General features: G+C 35.2%; 1 protein-coding gene across 3 annotated transcripts in view; it reads right to left on the reverse strand.

The window, feature by feature from the left end:
• The window catches only part of EcR (ecdysone receptor), a 185297-nt gene that overhangs the window by 106202 nt on the left and 58073 nt on the right, over positions 1-21022 (reverse strand). For all 3 annotated transcript variants that reach the window (XM_013325070.1, XM_013325071.1, XM_013325068.1), the window contains one exon: positions 9289-9333. The gene's annotated coding sequence lies outside the window, so the exon portion shown is untranslated. The remainder of the gene's footprint in view (positions 1-9288; positions 9334-21022) is intronic.

Raw genomic sequence — 21022 nt, forward strand, 5'->3', positions numbered from 1 at the left:
TAGAGCAACGCGTGTAACGTCCAAAATTGTTGATATGAAGTATCGCAATACAGTATCAAATTGCATCCACGAGGCAGTTCCCGGTGACCGACTTAATTTGTTTGTACTGCCTACTCAGATACAAATACTCGGCTGTAATTTATTTGATTTATAGAAAACAAGTAAAAAAAACACTTTTATATATATTACGTAAGAAATATATTTTTAGGATTCAGTTCTATAACTGGAATTTAGTCGAAAATATAGGATATTTAGACATGAGACTAAGGTCAACTTATAATATATAAAATATAAAAACTGTTTTGAAATAACAAAGAATCTAATGAATAGTCTAAAATCTATGATATTAAATAAAATATTAAAAACGAATAATTTACTAAAAAATATATTATTAAAAGGAGTCCCTTTAGGCAAGGTACCGAAGATACTGGCAGCGTTCCTCCTTTGGACAGCTAAACTAATTCTTTGTCCGAGGTAGCTGCCAGCTCTTCGGTCCCCTGTGACGTCGATTTATTTTTTGGATATGTCCTTAAAATGTCTTAAAGCGCTAGGACCCCACGGACCAAAGGTCTCGACGCCGAATGGGACAAAATCATATTCGGACTAAGGTTATATGGACATGTCATGTAAGGGAACATGTCATGATAGTAAGGAGTAAAATTTGACAGATATACAGATTGCTAATAAAATCATACTGTAGTGTACATTTTTACCTATAGAACGTAATTAAAATAATCTTCAGATCTCGTACGATGGAACCTAAGATCGAGTATTGGGTTTAGCCGTAAGTCCAATCCACGTTTTCGACTATGACGCAAATTACTCCGTCGACATTTACTTATAGGGGATTCATACAGTGACACACAAAGCCGGACCGTTACTTTTATACCCGATTGCATACAAAATATTCATAGACAATAGAATCGTCTGTGGAACTAACGATTAATGATTTTTAATGCATCGTAACACTTAATTCGTTTCTTCTACGTTTTATTACTGCCTGGTGAAATCGTTTATGAATTTAATATTATTATTCAGTATTTAAAAACGTTGTTGTAATCTTATCTTACCCTTGTATTTTTTACCTTTTTATCGGACTTAAAAAGTCCTTGATTTTGACGTGAGATATCGAATACATTAAGTATAAACTAAGTATCGATTACGTTTGTAAGTATTATTTACTTTTGATGACCTACATTCAACTATCGAACAAAGAGAACGAGTCTAAGCGATTTAAAATTAATTAAAATAGGTTTTATAACATAATATTATGTTAGGTACCAAACTCTTAACTTACTCTAATTACATGTCTACATAAATGCAATATTCACACTTTAAGCTAGTGTTAAGTAAGATTAAGTGCTAACAGCTTAGCTAGCTAGTTAGATGTCTAGTTGGGGATTTTATCTGCGTTGCCGTCCGAGCGCTGGGCTGCGACCGGGTCACGCCCCCACCCCGCGCCCACTGTTCCGCACACCCCCGCGCTTCATCCCCGCCGCTCAGCTGCACTTGAACTGGTCCGCGCACTTTCGGTTTCAGTCGGGACACCCAGGAGCATGACCTACCCGAAGATGGCAAGTATGGAATAACTAAACTACATTGTCGCATTCTTTGCAGGATTCGCAATTGGATATTTCGAGGATTAGAAATACGATTAAATTATAATCATAATCATGTCTCTATTTTTTACTTACTCGTCTTTGATTTATGACTTTTATATGTTAAGCGTTTTGAAAATCAATTGGAAATTGTCCGGATGTCTTTATGCATACTAGGAATCTCGTAAATTAAAAAAGAGGAAAAAAAGCGTATTTCTTGTTATCTTGACTACGAAGAAATTGTTTATACTCGTCAGGATAATATTATTTACGAGACAGTAAATAAAATAATATATATTTATTAGCATCCACATAAATACTTTTCAAAATATAAAAATAACATCAAATAACAAATTTTGGAACCACTGAAATAGAAAGTACTTGTAAAAAAGATAAAGAAATTGGGCAGAAGGAATATAATACAATTTTGTAGCACAATCCAAAATTATTTACAATATACCGAGACGTGTTCACTCGTTTGGAGACAATATAAATTTATTCTCTCTACAGAAATAGACTTGGTTTGCGGATTCATATTTCCATTCTGTCACCGCACGTCGCGTATAACTCATTACATTAACATCTGTTTGTTTCGATCGTTCATCGTCAAGAGAGAGAAAAAACACGACGAATACTGACGGAGCAAAAAGTAAAGGGAAATTGAATTCCATCGCGAAATGATTAATCTAACATATTTGTGAATCGTGAAAAAAATATATAGTTACTTTTGTAAAACGAAACGTAGATAACAATGGGGTAGTAGATAAAGAAGAAATATATCTTTTAATCATCACAGACCCTAGTACGAAAGTCGTGAGAAAGTATTCGTAATGTTATCGATAATATATGGTTTAATGATGGTTGATGCTTGGAATATTACATTGCTGAATTATAATATATTGAATAAGTGCATGATAGATAATAAAAAATATATAAATTGAAGTTATATATTATGCTTTATTCCATAATAGTCAATACGAGTTCATTCATTGAGTCAACTTGTAGTACGCGCACGGCAGCAAGTCGACCTTGAATAACATATGACAAGTTAGAACAATGCCCTAATTGGAGTTCAAGACCCTTTTGACTTCACAACAACACGATTACGAAATTTTATGCGAACATATTTATGAATACGAATTTACTTCTAATTAATTACCACTTACAATAAAATAATAACTGGTACAAAGTTAATAAACAGTGTTTTTCTACGTATTTATGAAAATTTCCCGCGAATTCGTCCGCGTGGAATTAAAAACACGTAATTACTAGCGTAATGTGTCGTTCCAGACTATGTTCTACATCTATACCAAATTTCACCGAGATCCATGCAGTCATTCTGCAAATACTTTCTAACAAATATCTATCTAAAATTTTGCATTCACAATATTAGTAAGATATTTTTAGCGATAGGTGATAGTTGATATTATTTTTTTACTGTAGTCATCAACCATGCTTAGTTTGAGAACTGTAGATGAGTGAAAATGACTTTATGGAGACCAAGAAAAAAGTTATCAAATGCTAGGAAAAAAATCCGAAAATGAGCCAGTGTATTGACTCAACACTATCCTAACTAAAATGTCGACGTTATGTACCCTCTTATTCATTCTGACACTGGACTTTGTAACGAAAGCACGTCATTCGCGCCAGAGGGTTCTAACTAATAATGTCTAAAACTAATAAATTTTATGACAGTTTCTTATTTATCACACAATTGTACCTATATTTAACGTCACAGTCCTTACCCGTGATGAAGATTAACTCTAAACAAAGCTCGCTTATTGACAACGACATAAAAGTTAATTAAGGCGTAATAAATATGAATATAATTTTCAATTCATAAGAACAAAGAGGGCAGTAAATACAATCCGTAGAAGAAAAACAAGTATTATCTTATCCAAGGTAGGTGACCCTTGACGTGTGTGTCATTTTCTCGTAAATGAGTAACAAAATATCTTACAGGGATCCTATTGTCACTTTGTCATCCTTTGTAAGAGATATTCGATACAAAAGGTCGCGGATCCTCCGGGAATTTGTCAACGATTGACATTACACGTGTAACCATTCGGCAGCCGGCAATGTATACGTTGCTATAATATGATTTATTCAATCCCGTCGTTTCGTTTGATAAATGTATTCTATCCTTTTTTATTTATCTCGTCATTATTTTTATTCGTTAAATCATTTGAATGCCTCTTGCAAAGATTATTATGAGGATTTGTTTGTCATTTTTTATTGACTTTTCTATGTATTATACGATATGCGAGCAAACCCCGATTGAATTCCGGGGAATAGCAAAACGACCGCTGCCCATAGACATCAGTAATTGAAGATGCCTTGCCTACTTTTAATTTACTTAGAGGTCGCTCACAAAGAGTATTCCATTCGTATACATTCACGCCTCCGTCAAATCTACTTTCCGAAGTCTTTATGATAAAATCTTGTATCAGTTTGGTAAATAAAATCAAAAGTAAATCTCAATTTTAAACATAAGCCACGAACCGTGTTCGGGGCTTGAATATTTCATTGTATCAAAAACCATATAAATGACGTACAGACAACGGGTACGTGGGATATTTAAAGCGTCCTGCTTGACAACGGTTCCTGGTTAAATTTATGTTACCGTCAAATTGTGTACGCCGACTATTTGTAATTTACCCAGGTAATTGCAATCAAACGAAATTACATATCAAACGAATTATTTTCCAATTTGAAAAATTAAAGTGTTGTATTACAGCAATTTGTAAAGCCGACTTAATGAGTACCTGGCACCCTCAGTCCGCAATTCTTTATTGTCTACATAGTAAATCATAGCCAATGAATGGTTACCTTTACAAATATAACGCAACAACTTGTAAATTAATTCATTCTGTATGAAATTTACCGAGAATCTGCCCAGGCAAATTACAAATGGTCGGCGTATACGATTTGACGGTGACACATATATTTATACAACCGTTCCATTGACGCAGTTTCGTGTACATATCCGCTGCATCAATGTATTCATATCGATACAAAACAAATCTCATTTCAACTCGATCGCTTTGTTGTTGTACGTCGAATGCATCACAGAATAATTTATCAGTTATTCCCTTGTTATTGTCGGAGCTGTAGGCCTAAGGACTATGGAATCAAAATAAGGTACACCTGGATAACTTTCAAAGTCAAATGTACAAGAAACTTGTGATTGTAACGAATGAATCTATCAAGAGATTCATGGACACAAACAAGAGCCTTGTTCTCGTGAGATGTACTTATATTAGAAAATTGAATACGTCAGTACATCACTTGGAACTTGTAGCTAGTATTTTAACATCGAAACGAAAATACACTAGATTTTTTTATCTTACTACTATTATAAATGCTAATGTTCAATTGGTGGATAGATGGATGTTTGTTACAAGGCATCACTGTTGTAGATCATAGTCAGGAAGAACACACAGGCTACTTATTAGTTTTTTTTTAAATTCCGCACGGATGGAATCGCAGGCGACAGGGCTAGTGAAAGCGAATTAAACAATATCAATTCCTCGACCGCAAGGCAAACCGTGGCCGATGCGAGCGTCGACTTTCATTTAGAACCGTCACTTCATCTAGGACCGGCTCGAACAAATGCTTTGCGAATGAGCCACATTGCGATCTAAACTAGTTGGTCCGCCCCACTAACTGCACACGACTCGTCTTACTCATGTACGATATTTTATATTCCAGTTTTAAAGAATGTCATGCAATCGTAATGTAGGTATAGACGTACACACAACGTTAAAGCGACGAGAGTCGTCTAAAAGTGCGGTTTTGTTCTTTAACGGAAAAACAAGTTTTTTTTAATTATACAACAGAAGTTTGTATTTATATGTTGCTATACCAATCGACGATAAGGTAACAAAATAATATGAGGGTTTTCGTGCCTTTTCAACTATATAGGGTACCTAAATTTAATATCGTAAATTAAAGTGGTTATTCTCTACTATCTATGACAAAAGCAATAATCAAATTAAGTTTAATAGTGTTTTTATTTCACTTTATATTCTGCAAAATGTCCGTAACATTGTTAAAGAAAGAAATCGTTCCTTTTACATTACAAACGTCAGGGCCAGCCTTCGAGCGTTGAGGCGTGCACGATCGCGATACACAGTCTCGAAGCGGCTAATGCAGGCCCTGTAATTGATCCATTTATTTTGCCGTGAGTGTACATCAAGACAAGCATGCAAAGTTAATACAAAACGAACAAACCGATATCCGATACGTAGGTAAAGATTTAGTTGTTTTGTTCTTTCAATCTATAGCGTAAACTAGAATCGAGGTGATTTTAAAGGAACATTTTAAAAATTTATAACATTCTAGCTATCGCCTCAGTCCGTGCGGAATTAAAAATAATTTGTAGCCTATGTTCCTTCCAAACTATGTTCTACATCTATGCCAAATTTCAGCGAGATCCATATAGCCGTTGGGGATACCTTCTAACAAACATCCATTCAAACATTCGCATTTACAACATTAGTAGGATTAAATAGTAAGAAGATATCAAACTACTAATTCCTAAACGTATTATAACATATCCTGGCATGGATTAAAAAAAATAGATGAAAAAAAATAGACTAACAACTTTATATTTTAGTTCTGTCAATCAATAAAAAAAAACAATATCGTTCTACATTTTACCGCGAGATATAAAAGATCTGCTAATAGATGTGTGGCAACCTAATGGCTTCGACGCGTTACATATTTTTTATCTACATTTAGATTATCTGTGCCACTTTCACCGAAAATTCTCTACACGCGAGTATCTGATAAAACGTGACAATGTTACCTTTATTTTTAGTATATTTCTTTATCGAACTCATTATTTAGTACATTTGAATAATTAGATTTCTTACCTTTGCTTTCTGAATATAAATAGTATAAAACGTATCGTAATCCCTGTCATTACCTTTGACAAAATAGAGATAACAATATCTTTAAAACGAGGATTTTGGTCTCATAAATCCACGGTACATCTTTTATAATTCGAGTCTAAGATTTATTTCTTTAATGAATAGATATGTCATCACAGTCTACTAAAGCTGAATTAAGTGCATCATTTTTCTGCAATTTGCAATATAAATGCGAAAGTTTAGATGCATGGATGGATGTCTGCAAGGTCTTTAACAAAGACTAGAAGTATGGCTGTATTGTAGAGAAAAGAAGCTTCCAAATTTGTTCTTACGTAACCGAAATTTGTCTTATTAGATTCTAATTCGATTATAAATTGTAAAACCAAATTGCTCATTATTCAATTGCTGTCTTATTAAGTTATCAATTAATAAATTGTGTTGTTAATTGCAAATTCTTAAATAAACATTGGTTACTTTCACTGCGCGTGGGCATACCTCGTCTGTACGCGTAGCATTCGTAATAGCCGTACGGAAGTATGTAGGACGCCCGCGCCGGCACGATACCTTATCTTATTAGGTTAATAACCGATAGTCGGCTATTAGAAATATCACCGCAATCACGCCCTTATCATTTGACTTGGTCACATCTTTTACGTAGACGTGTTGTTATACTGGAAGTGATATTGTTTAAATAAACAAACGCTATTAGTTTATTGAAGTTTTGATACTATAAAAATACTAGCTGTTACCCGCGACTCCTTCCGTGCGGAATTAAAAAAAACATAATCAGTAGCCTATGTGTTCTTCCACACTATGTTCTATATGTATTATATATCAAATTTCATCGCCATCAGCCGTTCTGGAGATACTTTCAAACAAACATCCATCCATCTAATCATTTGCATTTATAATATTAGTAAGATATAGGTATTATTGTAATTTATTACTATAGTAAAAATGATTTTAATAGACTTACATTTTTAATTTAATAAAGGAAAAAAATTATAAATTTTATAGCTAGAATTAAGTTGTAAAGAGTGGGCTTCAGAAGAAATGCCTTATTAAAATGTAAAATATTATTCTCAGCGTCTTTTTAATTTATAAAAAGATTCTCGCGTTAATAATCACTTTTATAGACAATTCCAGGAATGTTTTTTAATTTTGTAAAACACATATTTTAGTTGGAAATATTTATTATTGAATTTTACGATAATTAATTTTATATTAATTTATTAATCAACAAAATTTATCTATAGATATTTTTAATAAATTCAAATTACATGTATTGTTTATTAGAAGTTTTTTTTTATTCTGTAAACACCCACGAAATTGATTACAAGATGCATTATCTTTTTTAGTCTGTCCTCACACAGCGTGTGATTATTTCGTACCAGTATTCGACGCTAAACAATGGCGATGTAATTGTAATAATCATTGGGCTTAAGAAAATTACAACTTGTAAAGAACGTTCTGGCACATTACATTGTATTTAAATTTTCAACGCTTCGGAAATGTCATAAAGATTTTAAAAAAAGAAAATATCTTGAATTATAAACATAATTTGTTAACGAAAATTAATAATTAAATATATGGTCTTGGGTTGGAATAGTTTTTAGGCTATTAGTCGGTCTGTCTCAGCTCGAAATTCGATTGCCAGTCGCACGAATCTATAGTGTAATTTATCAAAAAGAAAATACAAAGGTTTGTGTACGCTCCCATAAATCTTACCTATCCAAAGCCATTATCATAAACATGGTTGAAATTTATTAAATTTGCGGACAAAAGCCGTCCATTCGCTTGGGGCGGGACACGACTCACTTCGTTTATCGTTTGACAATAAATTCTCTTTGAATTATTTCGATACTTTTTGATTTGTAGACGAAATTAAACTCCATCCAAACGCTATTTACTTTCAATGACTCTTATAAATGTTTTGGATAAATATCGATGCATTGAACTACTGCTAAAGTTCAGCAAATTAAAAAAAAACCCTATTTATAACTTGTCATATATATATAAAAGAAAGTCGCGTTAGTTACACTATTTATAACTCAAGAACGGCTTTACCGATATGGCTGAAAATTGGTGAGGAGGTAGTTTAGAGCCAGGAGACAGACATAAGATACTGTTTATTCATTTTTTTCGAACGTATGCCTTGAAGAGTTGCTTTTTATTTAACTTACTAATATTATAAATGCGAATGTTTAGATGGATGTGATGTGAATGGATGGATGGGTGGGCTACACTAATTAAGATTTTTGGTTTATCCATGCGGACGGAGTCGCGGGCGACAGCTAGTTTTATTTATATTGAAATGACAAAGTATTTGATTAAACATTAGTGCGATGACATCGCGTTAACATGAGCGGGCTGAGAAGTTACAAGCTAGTGTCACGTAAACAGGTGTTTGTTAAAAGCATCAATGTCATGTCAAGCGTTGGCCATTGTGAGTAAATTTCTGTCAACGTCTCGCGTCAACTTGACTGCCGTATATTTGATACGTATCTAGTGTTGACATTCCGATAAATCTTTACAAACAATGATAAAATATAATCAAGCTCAGTTATACCAATTTCAATTGCAATTTAGTAAGCTTTTTACAGATTAGTTCTTTCGATTTTAAACAAAAAAAATATCTTTTGTATGCACTTTTTAGCATCTTTGAAGTTTATTAAAAGTTCAAGTCTTCTGTGTTTTGATGGTGTTGCGAGTCTGCCTATTCATGTAAAAGACGTTAGTGCTGCCTCTTGTGATAAACTTAATGCGTGATTGCAGATTTTATGCTACTTTGTTAAATCTAATACAATAAAGCTTACCACTGGAGGCGTTTTCCGAGGCGAACAGCGGGGCGGCGTTGTAATCTGAAACCAATTAAGCTATCTTTAGTTTTGGAGTTTTAAACCAATGACTCAAAAATAATTCAATATAAGTAAACTTATGCAAGAAACCCGTTATATACTGTGACCTAAAAGATCAAAATAGTGTTTTTGGAACGTCAAATGCTGAAGAAATGGACCAGGACTATATCTGATTGTCCATTTATTGAAGCTAACTGTAACTTAGTAACTTATACGCAGCAGAAAATATTGTTAAGTTGAAACTCTTACAAGTGGTAACACAAGTTGGCTGGTTTGGAATTTTAACAAGTCGTTTGGAGGCGAACGACTGTTTTCAAGGTGCATTGTTCTATTTCCGCATTCTTCGACAATCAATTATGAACCGTGAAAAAAACAATAGAAATGTGAAATAAAACGAGATTATGTATTACTTTGTTTCGCTTACAGTGAAATATTAATACATATGCGTAAATATTACTAGATTAATAATAAAGCGCAATTTCACTAGCCCATAACTTGCATGAATATGTGGGGGAGTCTCCGCATATAGCTAACGACTTATAAAATTGATTGATACATCGTGCGGGGACTAAGTTGACGATTATAATGCGCGGAAAGGAATAATAAGGGCTTTCGCTAAACGAAGGCCCTGGCGATTAGCGAAAAAGGGTTTTCGCATGCAAACGCTGACATGCGTGAACGACTAATGGAACTGCGCCTTAATATCTTGCTGTCAAGCGTTTTATTAACTATGCAAAAACATACGATGTCGGAAGAATCGATTAAAGTTTCTAACATAATATCAAAGTTTTTCCTATTGTCGTAACCGAATAGCTGTATAGAAATATTATCAGCGTACAGAATTGATTAATTTCGATTGGTTCAATGGGTTAGATGAGTTCGATGTTGGGCCATGAAACGACGCGAAGGCCGCGGGGTAAACGACACGTTATTACACAACTCGCTGTTGCCACAGTGTAGCGGTGTAACCAGTTTAGCTTGACCTCCACATTCACTTACAACGCGCATTTCCTCGGCCCCTCGCACGGATACGACATAATTTAATTAACGTAAAACCGAGGATATATTGCGCTTTCTTTACTCGCTACATGTATTGTAGTGTAATCGGAATTTTTTCGTTATTATCTATATATTATATATAAAAGAAACTCGTGTTAGTTACACTATTTATAACCCAAGAACGGCTTCACCGATATGGCTGAATTGGTGAGGAGGTAGCTTAGAGCCAGATGACGGACATAGGCATTTATTTATTTTTTTGGAATTTATGCCTTGTACATACTACATATTACAAATGCGAATGTTTAGACGGATGTGATGTGGATGGGTGTTTGAAGATATCTCTAGAACCGCTGAACGGACTACACTATTTAAGTTTTTTTATATATCCACGCGGACGGAGTCGTGGGCGCGCAGCTAGTTTCCAAAAAAAATTGTATAAGACAAAAAAACTAAAATATTACTTTAATAAATAGGTAATTACATATCACAATTTATTCTAATCCTAAACACAAACAAACTTGTCGCTGTAATTGATGGTTGCAATAACACGCTCTAAAGTTATTCAGTAACGAACAAAACTGACATACTGATCGAGTATTCAGCTGTAGACGGCTGCCATATTGTTCTACGTCTACGGCATGCAAATGACGACACTCACACGAGTATAGACGCGACGCATGCACACTAACGCGTCATGTACACACACAACGTACGCACACAACGCGTTTGGTTGTGTCGCCGTCATGTCTTAATTCAGGTTTATACGCAACACGCGCAGTTCGCGGCCCCTTTTTAAATAGGCACTGATGACAATTTAACTCAAAATAATAGCTTACCGTGGGTTTCTCAAACCAAAATTGTATAATAAAAACATGCTGTTATTTCTGTTTTGTCAAAAATAACGACAAGGACAATATATTTTGACTCAGAAACTGACGGTTAATTATTCAAATCACGAACATCCAAAAGACCTAGAACATGTTAATTACAATAAGAGGATTGTAAATTCTTTGTTACATATTTTCTAGAATTAAAATAAATAAGATTACCTATGTGTCCTAACCATATTCGTGCATAACTCTTACAATTTGTGTTTCTTTTTCAAAAAAGGTTACATAGTTTTTTTCGTTACTCTAAAAATATAACAATACTAATAATCAATTACAAAATTGTAATTAACAATAAGAACTATTATTTTAATAATAACTTGCTTATTTTTGATTTAAAGAGCAGTAAATTACTTACGATGTATCATTAATAAGGTAAAATAACTTTCATCCTTAAAGTTTTTTTGCTACTAGAACCTTCGATGTATTTTTTATACCTACACAATCGTATTTCAATTGGAAAGTTCAGCGTTGTGGTCTTGCGTAAACATGTTTACTAGGCTCGACTTTATAGCATAACTAGCTATCGCCCGCGACTGCATCCGAGAAAAAAACTTAATAAGTAGCGTATGTGTTCCTCAAGACTATGTTTTACATTTTTAACAAATTTCATCAAGATCCGTTAAGCATTTCCGGAGATACCTTGTAACAAACATCCATCTAAATTTCGTATTTATAATATTAGTAAGAAGTAAGAAGATAATTATAGACACTATGTAATTTTCTTTTATTTAGTTTTTAGATGCATGGCTGTTTGTTGTTACCCTATCTCCAGAACCAAACCGATAAGATTTATAAAACTAAGACTACGGCTCCTAAATTCGTACGTATCATTTTCGACCATATCATTTTATAGGATAGTGGTCAAGCGGCAGTTTTATGTGTGAGTTAAACTCATAGTTTTTAAGATAGCAGGAGAATCTTTATCAATTATTTTTATCGAAAATAGTGTTAATTCGTAGTAATAGTAATTTTGTGTACTACATGTTGAGTTGGACTGTACTCAGCTATTTTGCTTCGCTCTGAGCGGACGTTAGGGATATTAAAGCCGGTTATTTACGTGAAAATAAAATTTTATTGCAGCTGGAAACAAAGGAGCCTCAGGCCAAGGTTGTCGATCCGCAGACGTTTCTATGTGAAAACGTATTAGGTACTAGGTATACATAAACGTCAATTCACACCTTGAACCCAACTCTACCACTAAATTCTTAAATATTCTCAACCCGATAGCAAAAACAAACAGGACTACTAACTAATCTACCATATTTATAAATTAATTTCGTACTCTACTTAAAAATAATTTATGCATAATTAAAATTCAAGTAAAATGTTGCAGCATAACTCAACCATGACTAAAGCTGCATACTGCAGTTCCATTACTGACCTATCGCAATGGGGAATTTTGCGCCCTAAGTACCATGGCCGAGTGACCGCGCGCCAGACTTTTTCCATGTGCACGGTACACTGAGGCGCGTGCACTAATGTGTAACAGCAACGCACACGCACAACGGTCTATGTACGCTGTTCCTGTGTTCCCTTTCTTTATATATTCACTAGGGTTGTCAAAGCTAAAACATTTTTCAGTAAATTGAAATGGTGTAAAATACTATTTTCTACGTTTCGGATATGGAAATAAATTTCATATTTTATTTTTAAGTTGTTTATATTCTGTACCCTAAAAAGAAATTTACGACAGCAACTTTATTAAATTAATTTTACATTTTCATCGAATAATTTGTGATTCAACCGATTCGGTAGGACGAAGGGGTCACAACCAAATTATAAATGTTTTTACATTACTACGTAAAACAAGAAATTAGCAAATAGTGTACCTTTTTACCTCTAAATTTCCAATAAACCAGTATTTACTAAGCAAGAAACTATAATTAATATTAAAACTTTTTCCAGTACCAATTAAAAGGAGAATTATCCAAAATAAACTCATGAACGTAACGCTCAAACAAGTGAAAGTACTTTCACGTACATAAAGTCAGTAAAGCGAGGGAATACGATTCGTTTCGCTCGATATTGCCAGGTTAACTGACGGCCCTAGGGCTAACGGGCGAGGGCGGGGTGTCGCGGGGGTGTGCGGGGTGTTGCGCGGGCGTGAGGGCGCGGGAGGGGGCAAGTCTGAGTCCTGACCACGCACAACCATCACTGCACGCTTCCCCGACGACTACGGCCTATATTTAGAGATGTATTTCGCCGTATATGCGGTATTGAACGGCCTACGTTTCAGAGCGGGCTCTCTATTCTGCTCCATAGGGGCGTAAATGTATAATACGTTGCGGTTGCAAATTCAACGTTCCTGTATTGTTCTCGGTTTTTAAACGCGCTCTATGGTTTGGAAGGGAAGTCTTTTTCCTTGATTAAAACGCAGCCATCCCTTTTTTTGGGGGTATAAAATGCATTTGTTCACGTCAAATTTACTTGCGAAGCGGAACGTGCTTGGAATATTAAGCAATTAAATACGTAATAACGTGAATTTATTACAAAAAATATAATCAGTAAGTGCAATACATAAAAGTTTAATATTGTGATTCTTGGTAACTTGGTTTGTCCTCAACTTTTAGTAAGGAAAAAAAGGCTTCGGTAAAATAAAAAAAATATGCACACAAGCATTCTCGTGTTTTTGTATATACAATTCAAATTTCAGTTATGAAAATAATAAATTAAATAAATATTCAACATGTATTCCATTTTATGTAAATCGCAACGATTTCAAGACTTCTGTAAAGAACCAGTCAGGGTGTATTATAATGTTACTAGTAGTCACCTCTACTCCGTTCGCATGGAAATAATAAAAAAAAAACATAATTAGTAGCCTATGTGTTCTTCCAGACTCTATTATAATGCCAAATTTCATCAAGATTGATTCAGCCGTTCTGGAGATACCTTCAAACATCCATCCATCGCATTTATAATATTAGTAAGAGTAAGATATAATATTAAGATTTTTCGGTGTCATATGTTACTTAATTAAAAGTATATTTAATTGGAACGTATAAGTGATTCATTCATACCGCACAATGCTCGTTTAAAGGAAGTGCCGAAATATTTAACGGTACCTAAAAGGACTTGGAAGAAAGATTTCGAAAGAGCGATAATGAACCGGGAAAAATACAACCTGATTCACATGCGTGAATAAATTTTACAACACGCGAGTTAGTTTTGTTGTGGTTAGTTATTTATAATTAAAAAAAATATTTTCGGTACTTTCCACTATTTTAAAGAAAATTGCAATGGCTACAGTTGTGCCGTTTTTCTCAAATGTTTTGTATTTATTAACTAGTAACAGATTAAAGAAAATTTCTTGTTTAAAACATTAAAAAAGTTTTTAAAACAATAATTAAAATATGTTTTAATACAAAGATGTATTATATATCACACTAATATTATAAATGCGAATGTTTGTTTGTAGGTATCTCCAGAAAGTTGAACGGGTCTTGATTTGGCATAGATGTAAACATACTCTGGAAGAAAACATAGGCTACTAATTATGTTTTTTTATTCTGCAGGGACGGTGTCGCGGGCGTCCGCTAGTAAGAATTTCAAAGTAGAAAAAGCTCAATACATTTGTTACTTACATTCAAAAATATGACAACATAATTATTTGTTTGTGTTGATTTTTTCCACATAAAGCCATATTTACAAGACTTACTTTTGTGTTAGTTAAATATGTAATTTAATGTATATTGAATTAACATATTACATTAAAGGTAATCGATACAGGCAACCCTATTCGTGTGCATATTTTAAAGTATACGCATCTATGTGTATACATAGTTCTGCGGCTTGCTGAAATGACCGTGGACGTCTAGAAAGTCGAGGTGTTATCGTGTGTGTGGGCGTAGCCGCTGAGCCCCTCCCCCCATCCCGCCGTACCCCCGGATCGGGCTAGACTCCCCCCCCCCCTTCCGGGCGCCAGTAACTAAGCCTACGACCTGGGTCCATTGCAGTCAAGGCGAATCATTATTGCAAATAAGATGCCTGGAATATTTTTTAAAATAAATCCGTCGTCGTTACCTTTTATTTGATACCATCAACGAGATTTAACAATAGAAATGTAATAAGCGCGCCATACAAAAACTATCTATCGTCTATAACAATTTTAAGCTACTCATCTTGTATGTTTCCATTTAAATGGTTCACGTTTCCTCACGCCTGCGCTATAGTAACTGGGGAGAAAGCATCTCTTCAACGACAAGTTTCACTTAAACAACGTAGCGAAAGAGAAAATGTGCGCGCGCAGTCGGGAAATCGAGAAAATCTTTTGTTTAGATAACGAAATAAAAATCCGTATAAAAGCGCTCGATACCACACGAAGACATCTCGTATAACATAAATCGATAATAGGAAGCCCTCCTAGTAGTTCAGCAGTGCGTGCGAGCGACCTAAAACACCCACCGGCTCGCGATGCGGGCTAAATATACATACACGATGTGATGCTTTCCCGGCCGCCGCGTCGTGAAACAAACCTATGTGTAGCAACTCAACGTCCACAGTCGTTCGTGCGCACTATGCCCGCCCGGGCGCCGCGACTTGCGACCCAAACCACCCACAATAGAGTCGAAAGTCGGCCGGCAAGTCTTCGGAGGCCGTTTCGCAACTTGCCTGCACGGTAATAACGCGGCGAGGTGCATTCTCGTTGCAATTTCGCTCTCGGTCGGGCTGTGTGTTTGTGGCGCGCTGAAGATCAGGGCTAACGATCGGGCCTTGCGTCTCGCTCGCACGCGCGCCGCACCAAAAGAAAACGCAACAACTTTATCTGACGGCGACGCGACTCGACGCCGAGGGCTTTTGTGCGTTTTCCATGTTTATGATTATAGGAGAGCACGTACAAGGGGTCCTTTGAACGCCGTCGCTGCTACATAATTCTGCGACGTTTTGTTTTTGTTCTACCGGCCTGTTTGTATTCAGCGACGTAATGTACTCGTATCTAGCTAGCTGTAGCGAGCAGAGCGCTGTATGCGAGTGCAGTGCGTGCGATATTACGAGATAGTCCCGAATCGGCGCGGGACACTGCGTCGCCGGAGATTCCGGCCGATGATTATACGTAACACGAACGTATTTGCTACAACGTACTGCGTGCAATCAGCTGTATTGTTGAGTAACTTGTATAATGTTGAGGTAATAAACCTCTAGTCGTAGAGAAAGATCTCTACCCCAATTTCTGTCATTGTAAAATAGCTTGTTTGTGCTCTGAATAAGAGAACAGAATGCGCAATATAGAAGCTATATGTTACAGTAACTTAGCATGTTTTCTGGAGTTCATTGGTTAATAAAAAGTGAATAATTAATAGGTTCAGTTATGAAAAGTCTCTCAAACTTCTGTTACTTAAGTCTGTACATTACTGTAAACAAAATTTAAGTTAGTTAAAACTGAAAGATGTTAATTTACCATCTGAATAGAATAGTTTTAGCAAATATACTCGTATCTATAGACAAAGACCATATATGTAAGTGCAAAAAAGAAGTGATAATGACTAAGTAAGAAATAAAGTTCAAATAAGTACAGTAGTGGTTGCGTCAAGAGCAGGCGCTTAGCAACTAAGATAATATTAGTGTAACGCCGGAGCGGCGCGAACGCGAAAGTAATTCTACGCTTCTATAATTAAGTACGTAACCCCAATATCCGGCTGGCTTGTTTCATGTGGCATTTGCATACACAATAGTATTCTGATATACCACAGGGATTATTCATTATTTTACTAATATTATAAAACCAAAAGTTTAAATGGATTGATGTATGTTTGTTTAGAAGTTATCTCCAGAACGGCTCAACGGATCTCAATGTAGTTTCGCATAGATGGAAAATATCTCTGGAAGAACAAATAGTGTACTAATTAAGTTTTACTTTTAATTCAGCTCGGAGAGAGTGCGGGTGACGGCTAATTACATAAATTTAAGACTGTATGCCCTGCGCTTTAATTCATTGTCGTTTATCACACTCTTAAAAGTTATTATACTTATTGTTAAATTGCGTCTTTTTAGTTAATACTAGCTGTCGCCCGCGACTCCGTCCGCGCGGGATTAAAAATAGATGTTGGCCTATTCTCAGATCTACTCAATATGCTCAAAAAAATTCATGAGAATCGGTCAAGCCGTTTCATAGGAGTATGGGAACGAAAATTGTGACACGAGAATTTGATAAAGATTAGACAATTAATAAATTATAATCTGTGGTTTAAACATAAGGTTATAGAGTTATGATATGTGTTACGGGTTAATAGTTTATTAGCTACAGTTTGTCCGTGTACATACACGCGACCTATTGTTGAAGGCCAGTTGTTATTACGAATACACTGGGCGTAGTTCATTCACCTCTTTATGTAATCAAACCTAGCTATTTGATTGTAAGGTAGCTAGGTACCCACTGTATCTTTATTGTCGTTGTTGCTGATTGTATCTAAGCAATGCCCTAGATTGACCAGTACTTGTCTAGGATTCGAATTACTCCATTAAAACGTATGATTTATTATTACATTTCATTCGCCATTTAGTTACGGCTGTTAGATTGAGTTACTTCTTAGAAATGGAATTAAATATTATTTATTGAACTTTGATAATTTAATAATTTATGTATGTGTCTTTAAGGAATGATTTTATATGTGTCAATAAACCAAGTATCTTGTCGCTCTTTGAGTTTTGAGTAAGCTACTTTGCAATCCGGGGCAGTCATATCATGGGTGCGCTAAAACCAGTTAGACGAGGGGATCCGCGGATTATTCGGCGGCGTTACGTTTCGTGTCGGAAGGGGTACTATATTTACTTTCGGGCACGTGCCCCCGAACTGAATGGGCGCAGGCCTTGGCCGTGAACCCGGGGGAACGCACGCGGGATACGCACCGCCCGCCCAAACGGCCGCGCCTCTGACACTGCCCTCCTCTCGCCCCTCGCGCCTACCTCCCCCCTCGCCCCACTACGTCCCCACGGCCCCGTCTGATCAATAGCCTGTTTCCTACTTACACAGTTTCCTGCTTACACGTGGCGCCTTCCCCCAATCTAACGTCGCCGCCAACAATCACAACTAACAAAATGTTTTGGCTATGCTCCTAGTTAATCTAGCCAAGTAAAGGGCACGCAAAGGATTAATTCGTCTTGAGACCTTATTGGTCATGGCTAGAATCAAATAATATGCCTAAAGTTTAAAAAAGGAGTCACTTTATTCACAAATTTTCTAAATTAAGACTTAAACTTAAAAGCGTAGTCTTTCCTTATAGTTTAAATAATTCTCAAATTGAGTATTCAACTTAAAATGTTATTTATTAAATGAAAATATAATTCCGTAAATATTTTGCCGCGTTGTTTTCATACATCAAGTATCTAATACATTCATGCGTCGCGCAGTGACCGGCACATTGAGTTATATAACTACAAATAAAATGTAAACGTCATAAATCTCGTACACGACGTCCATTGCTGGTGTACTTGCGTCTCTGCTCTGTTTATAACGATAGCTTCTAACAAAAGTAGCAATGTATGTATCGTACTACGATATTTACTTTTTTTAGATAGCACTTCCGAGGTGTGTAGGCACTTGGAAACACGATCAATAGTTTTCTGTGCTACAATGTAGTATAAAGGCGGTCATCTATACACAAATAGATTTGTTTTTTTTTTTAATAACTTTAATATACGATTTTTTGCATGGATTTTGTATGATAACGAGTGTGCTGTATGGAATTTATATTTCGGAATGTCTTTCTATACATCCTACTAATATTATAAATGCGAATGTTTGGATGGATGGATGTTTTAAGGTATCTCCGGATCGGCTGTACGGATTTTGAAGAAATTTGGCACACTTGTAGAACACAGTCTGGAAGGACACAAATGCTATTTATTAAGTTTTTTTTTAATTCCGTACCGACGGCGACAGCTAGTAATAACAAAATTGGAGTGCCTGTATCAAAAAAATATATATCATACATTTTATTTGTGTAGCTGGTATTAAAAACGAATTTTATAAAATTACTAGCGGACCCGACAGACGTTGTCCTGTCTACACATCTTTAATTTGAATAAATTAATAAGACGTTAATATTTGATGAAAATTGTGAATCTAAACCATTCCCAGATCCCCTTGAACACACACAAAAAAATTCATCAAAATCGGTCCAGTCGTTTGAGAGAAGTTCAGTGACATACACACTCACAGAAGAATTATATATGTAAAGATTTGTAATAAAGCAAAAAAAAATGTTTATATTATTATTAATCAAACTTCCGTCAGAGAAGTCTATACGTTGGTCGTATAATTAGATTCGTCTTAACGTATACCACCGACAAAAACTTGTTCTTGTTAACCAGTTACTGATTTTGTGTGGGTTGAAAAAAATATATAAAGATAGATTAGAAATCCAATTTATTGGTACAATAAAATGATATTTATAGTATTTAAATATTCTTATATCAGAAACAATAATCATGAATTAATTAAAAGGGTCTTTTTCAAGAATTGCTTGAGTTTAACGTATTTTTATATCAACCTTACATTTCTATTATAGATAGTTGTTGCCATGCGACCCATATGCAGTTTTCTTCAAAACTGCATCATAGAAAGATATTAATATGCTTTAAAACTTACAAGAAAGTGGGAAGCGTCCTATACCTCTTCGCAGAAATTCGATATTTCACAAAATATTTTGTACTTTACTTACGTTCTTACTTTTGCCGAGGATTTCATTTGCGCGCAATTAAAAAAAAACTTACTAAGTAGACTACATGTTCGTCCAGACCATGTTCTACATTTATGCTAAATTTCATTGAGATCCATTCTTAAATCCAAATATTCGCATTTTTAATATTTACGTATACAAGTTTATGTGATAAAAGAATGTTTTAACTGAATGCCAACAATCATTGTTATGATTTGTTTCACGGAATGAAACTACAAGTTGAGGCCTAGTATCACCTTGGCCAATTTTCACATCTGGTGTCGCTCCGATGGGCAAGTGGGTCGCTCTTTCCATTGCCCATTGTCAGTCCACCGCGCTTGCGCAACCCAAGCCGTTAACATTGGACCCCGTTCGCAGTTTCACGACAAGAATTGAAATCAGATTAATATTTTAATATTTATTAGATTATATGAGACTTAAGTCGAATAAACCATTTTTGATAGATTTTCTACAAGACAGATTTTTAATAGATTAAAGATTTTAGACATATCCGATTATAGGGCTTAGTATCGATGTTTTTTACTTGCATCATATTAAGTAGATAATACGTGAGGGGACATAATAAACAACTTGAATAAACATACGAACTATATTCTTAAGCTGCACAGACGGTCGCTTAAATTTCGTTAGGAAGTTTAACAGGCTTTGTATACTGATGTTACGAGATGAAAATTTTCATGTCAAAAAAGGGAACTGGTCCCATTGAATGGCGAATCACGAGTTCTAACGACTGGAGCTGGCGCGTGTTTATTTCTTATTTCGGTCAACGGCCGCTCGCGGCCCCATTGTGTCCGTTCCATTGACATCGATGCCTGGGGTTAGATTTAACCGTGCTCAAATAATGCCGTCACAATACCATCTCGGCCGTTTAAAAACTAATACCAATTTAAATAGAATAAATTGTTCAAATTCGTTAAGAACATACCCCAGCTGTCACTCTTTATAAATCATTTTCAACGAATCCAACGGAGTATGAGTACCAATTTTAGTTACAATACATCTCTTTGAACTCTTTTGCTATATTTGTTTAACCTTAATATACTTATTTACATCTTATGTACATTATTATTTTACCAAGATGCAAGTTAATACTAGAATGTCAAAGAAATGTGATTCTACGTA

The sequence above is a fragment of the Papilio xuthus genome, unplaced genomic scaffold (assembly GCF_000836235.2).
Source record: "Papilio xuthus unplaced genomic scaffold, Pxut_1.1 DF824888.1, whole genome shotgun sequence".
NCBI lineage: Eukaryota > Metazoa > Arthropoda > Insecta > Lepidoptera > Papilionidae > Papilio > Papilio xuthus.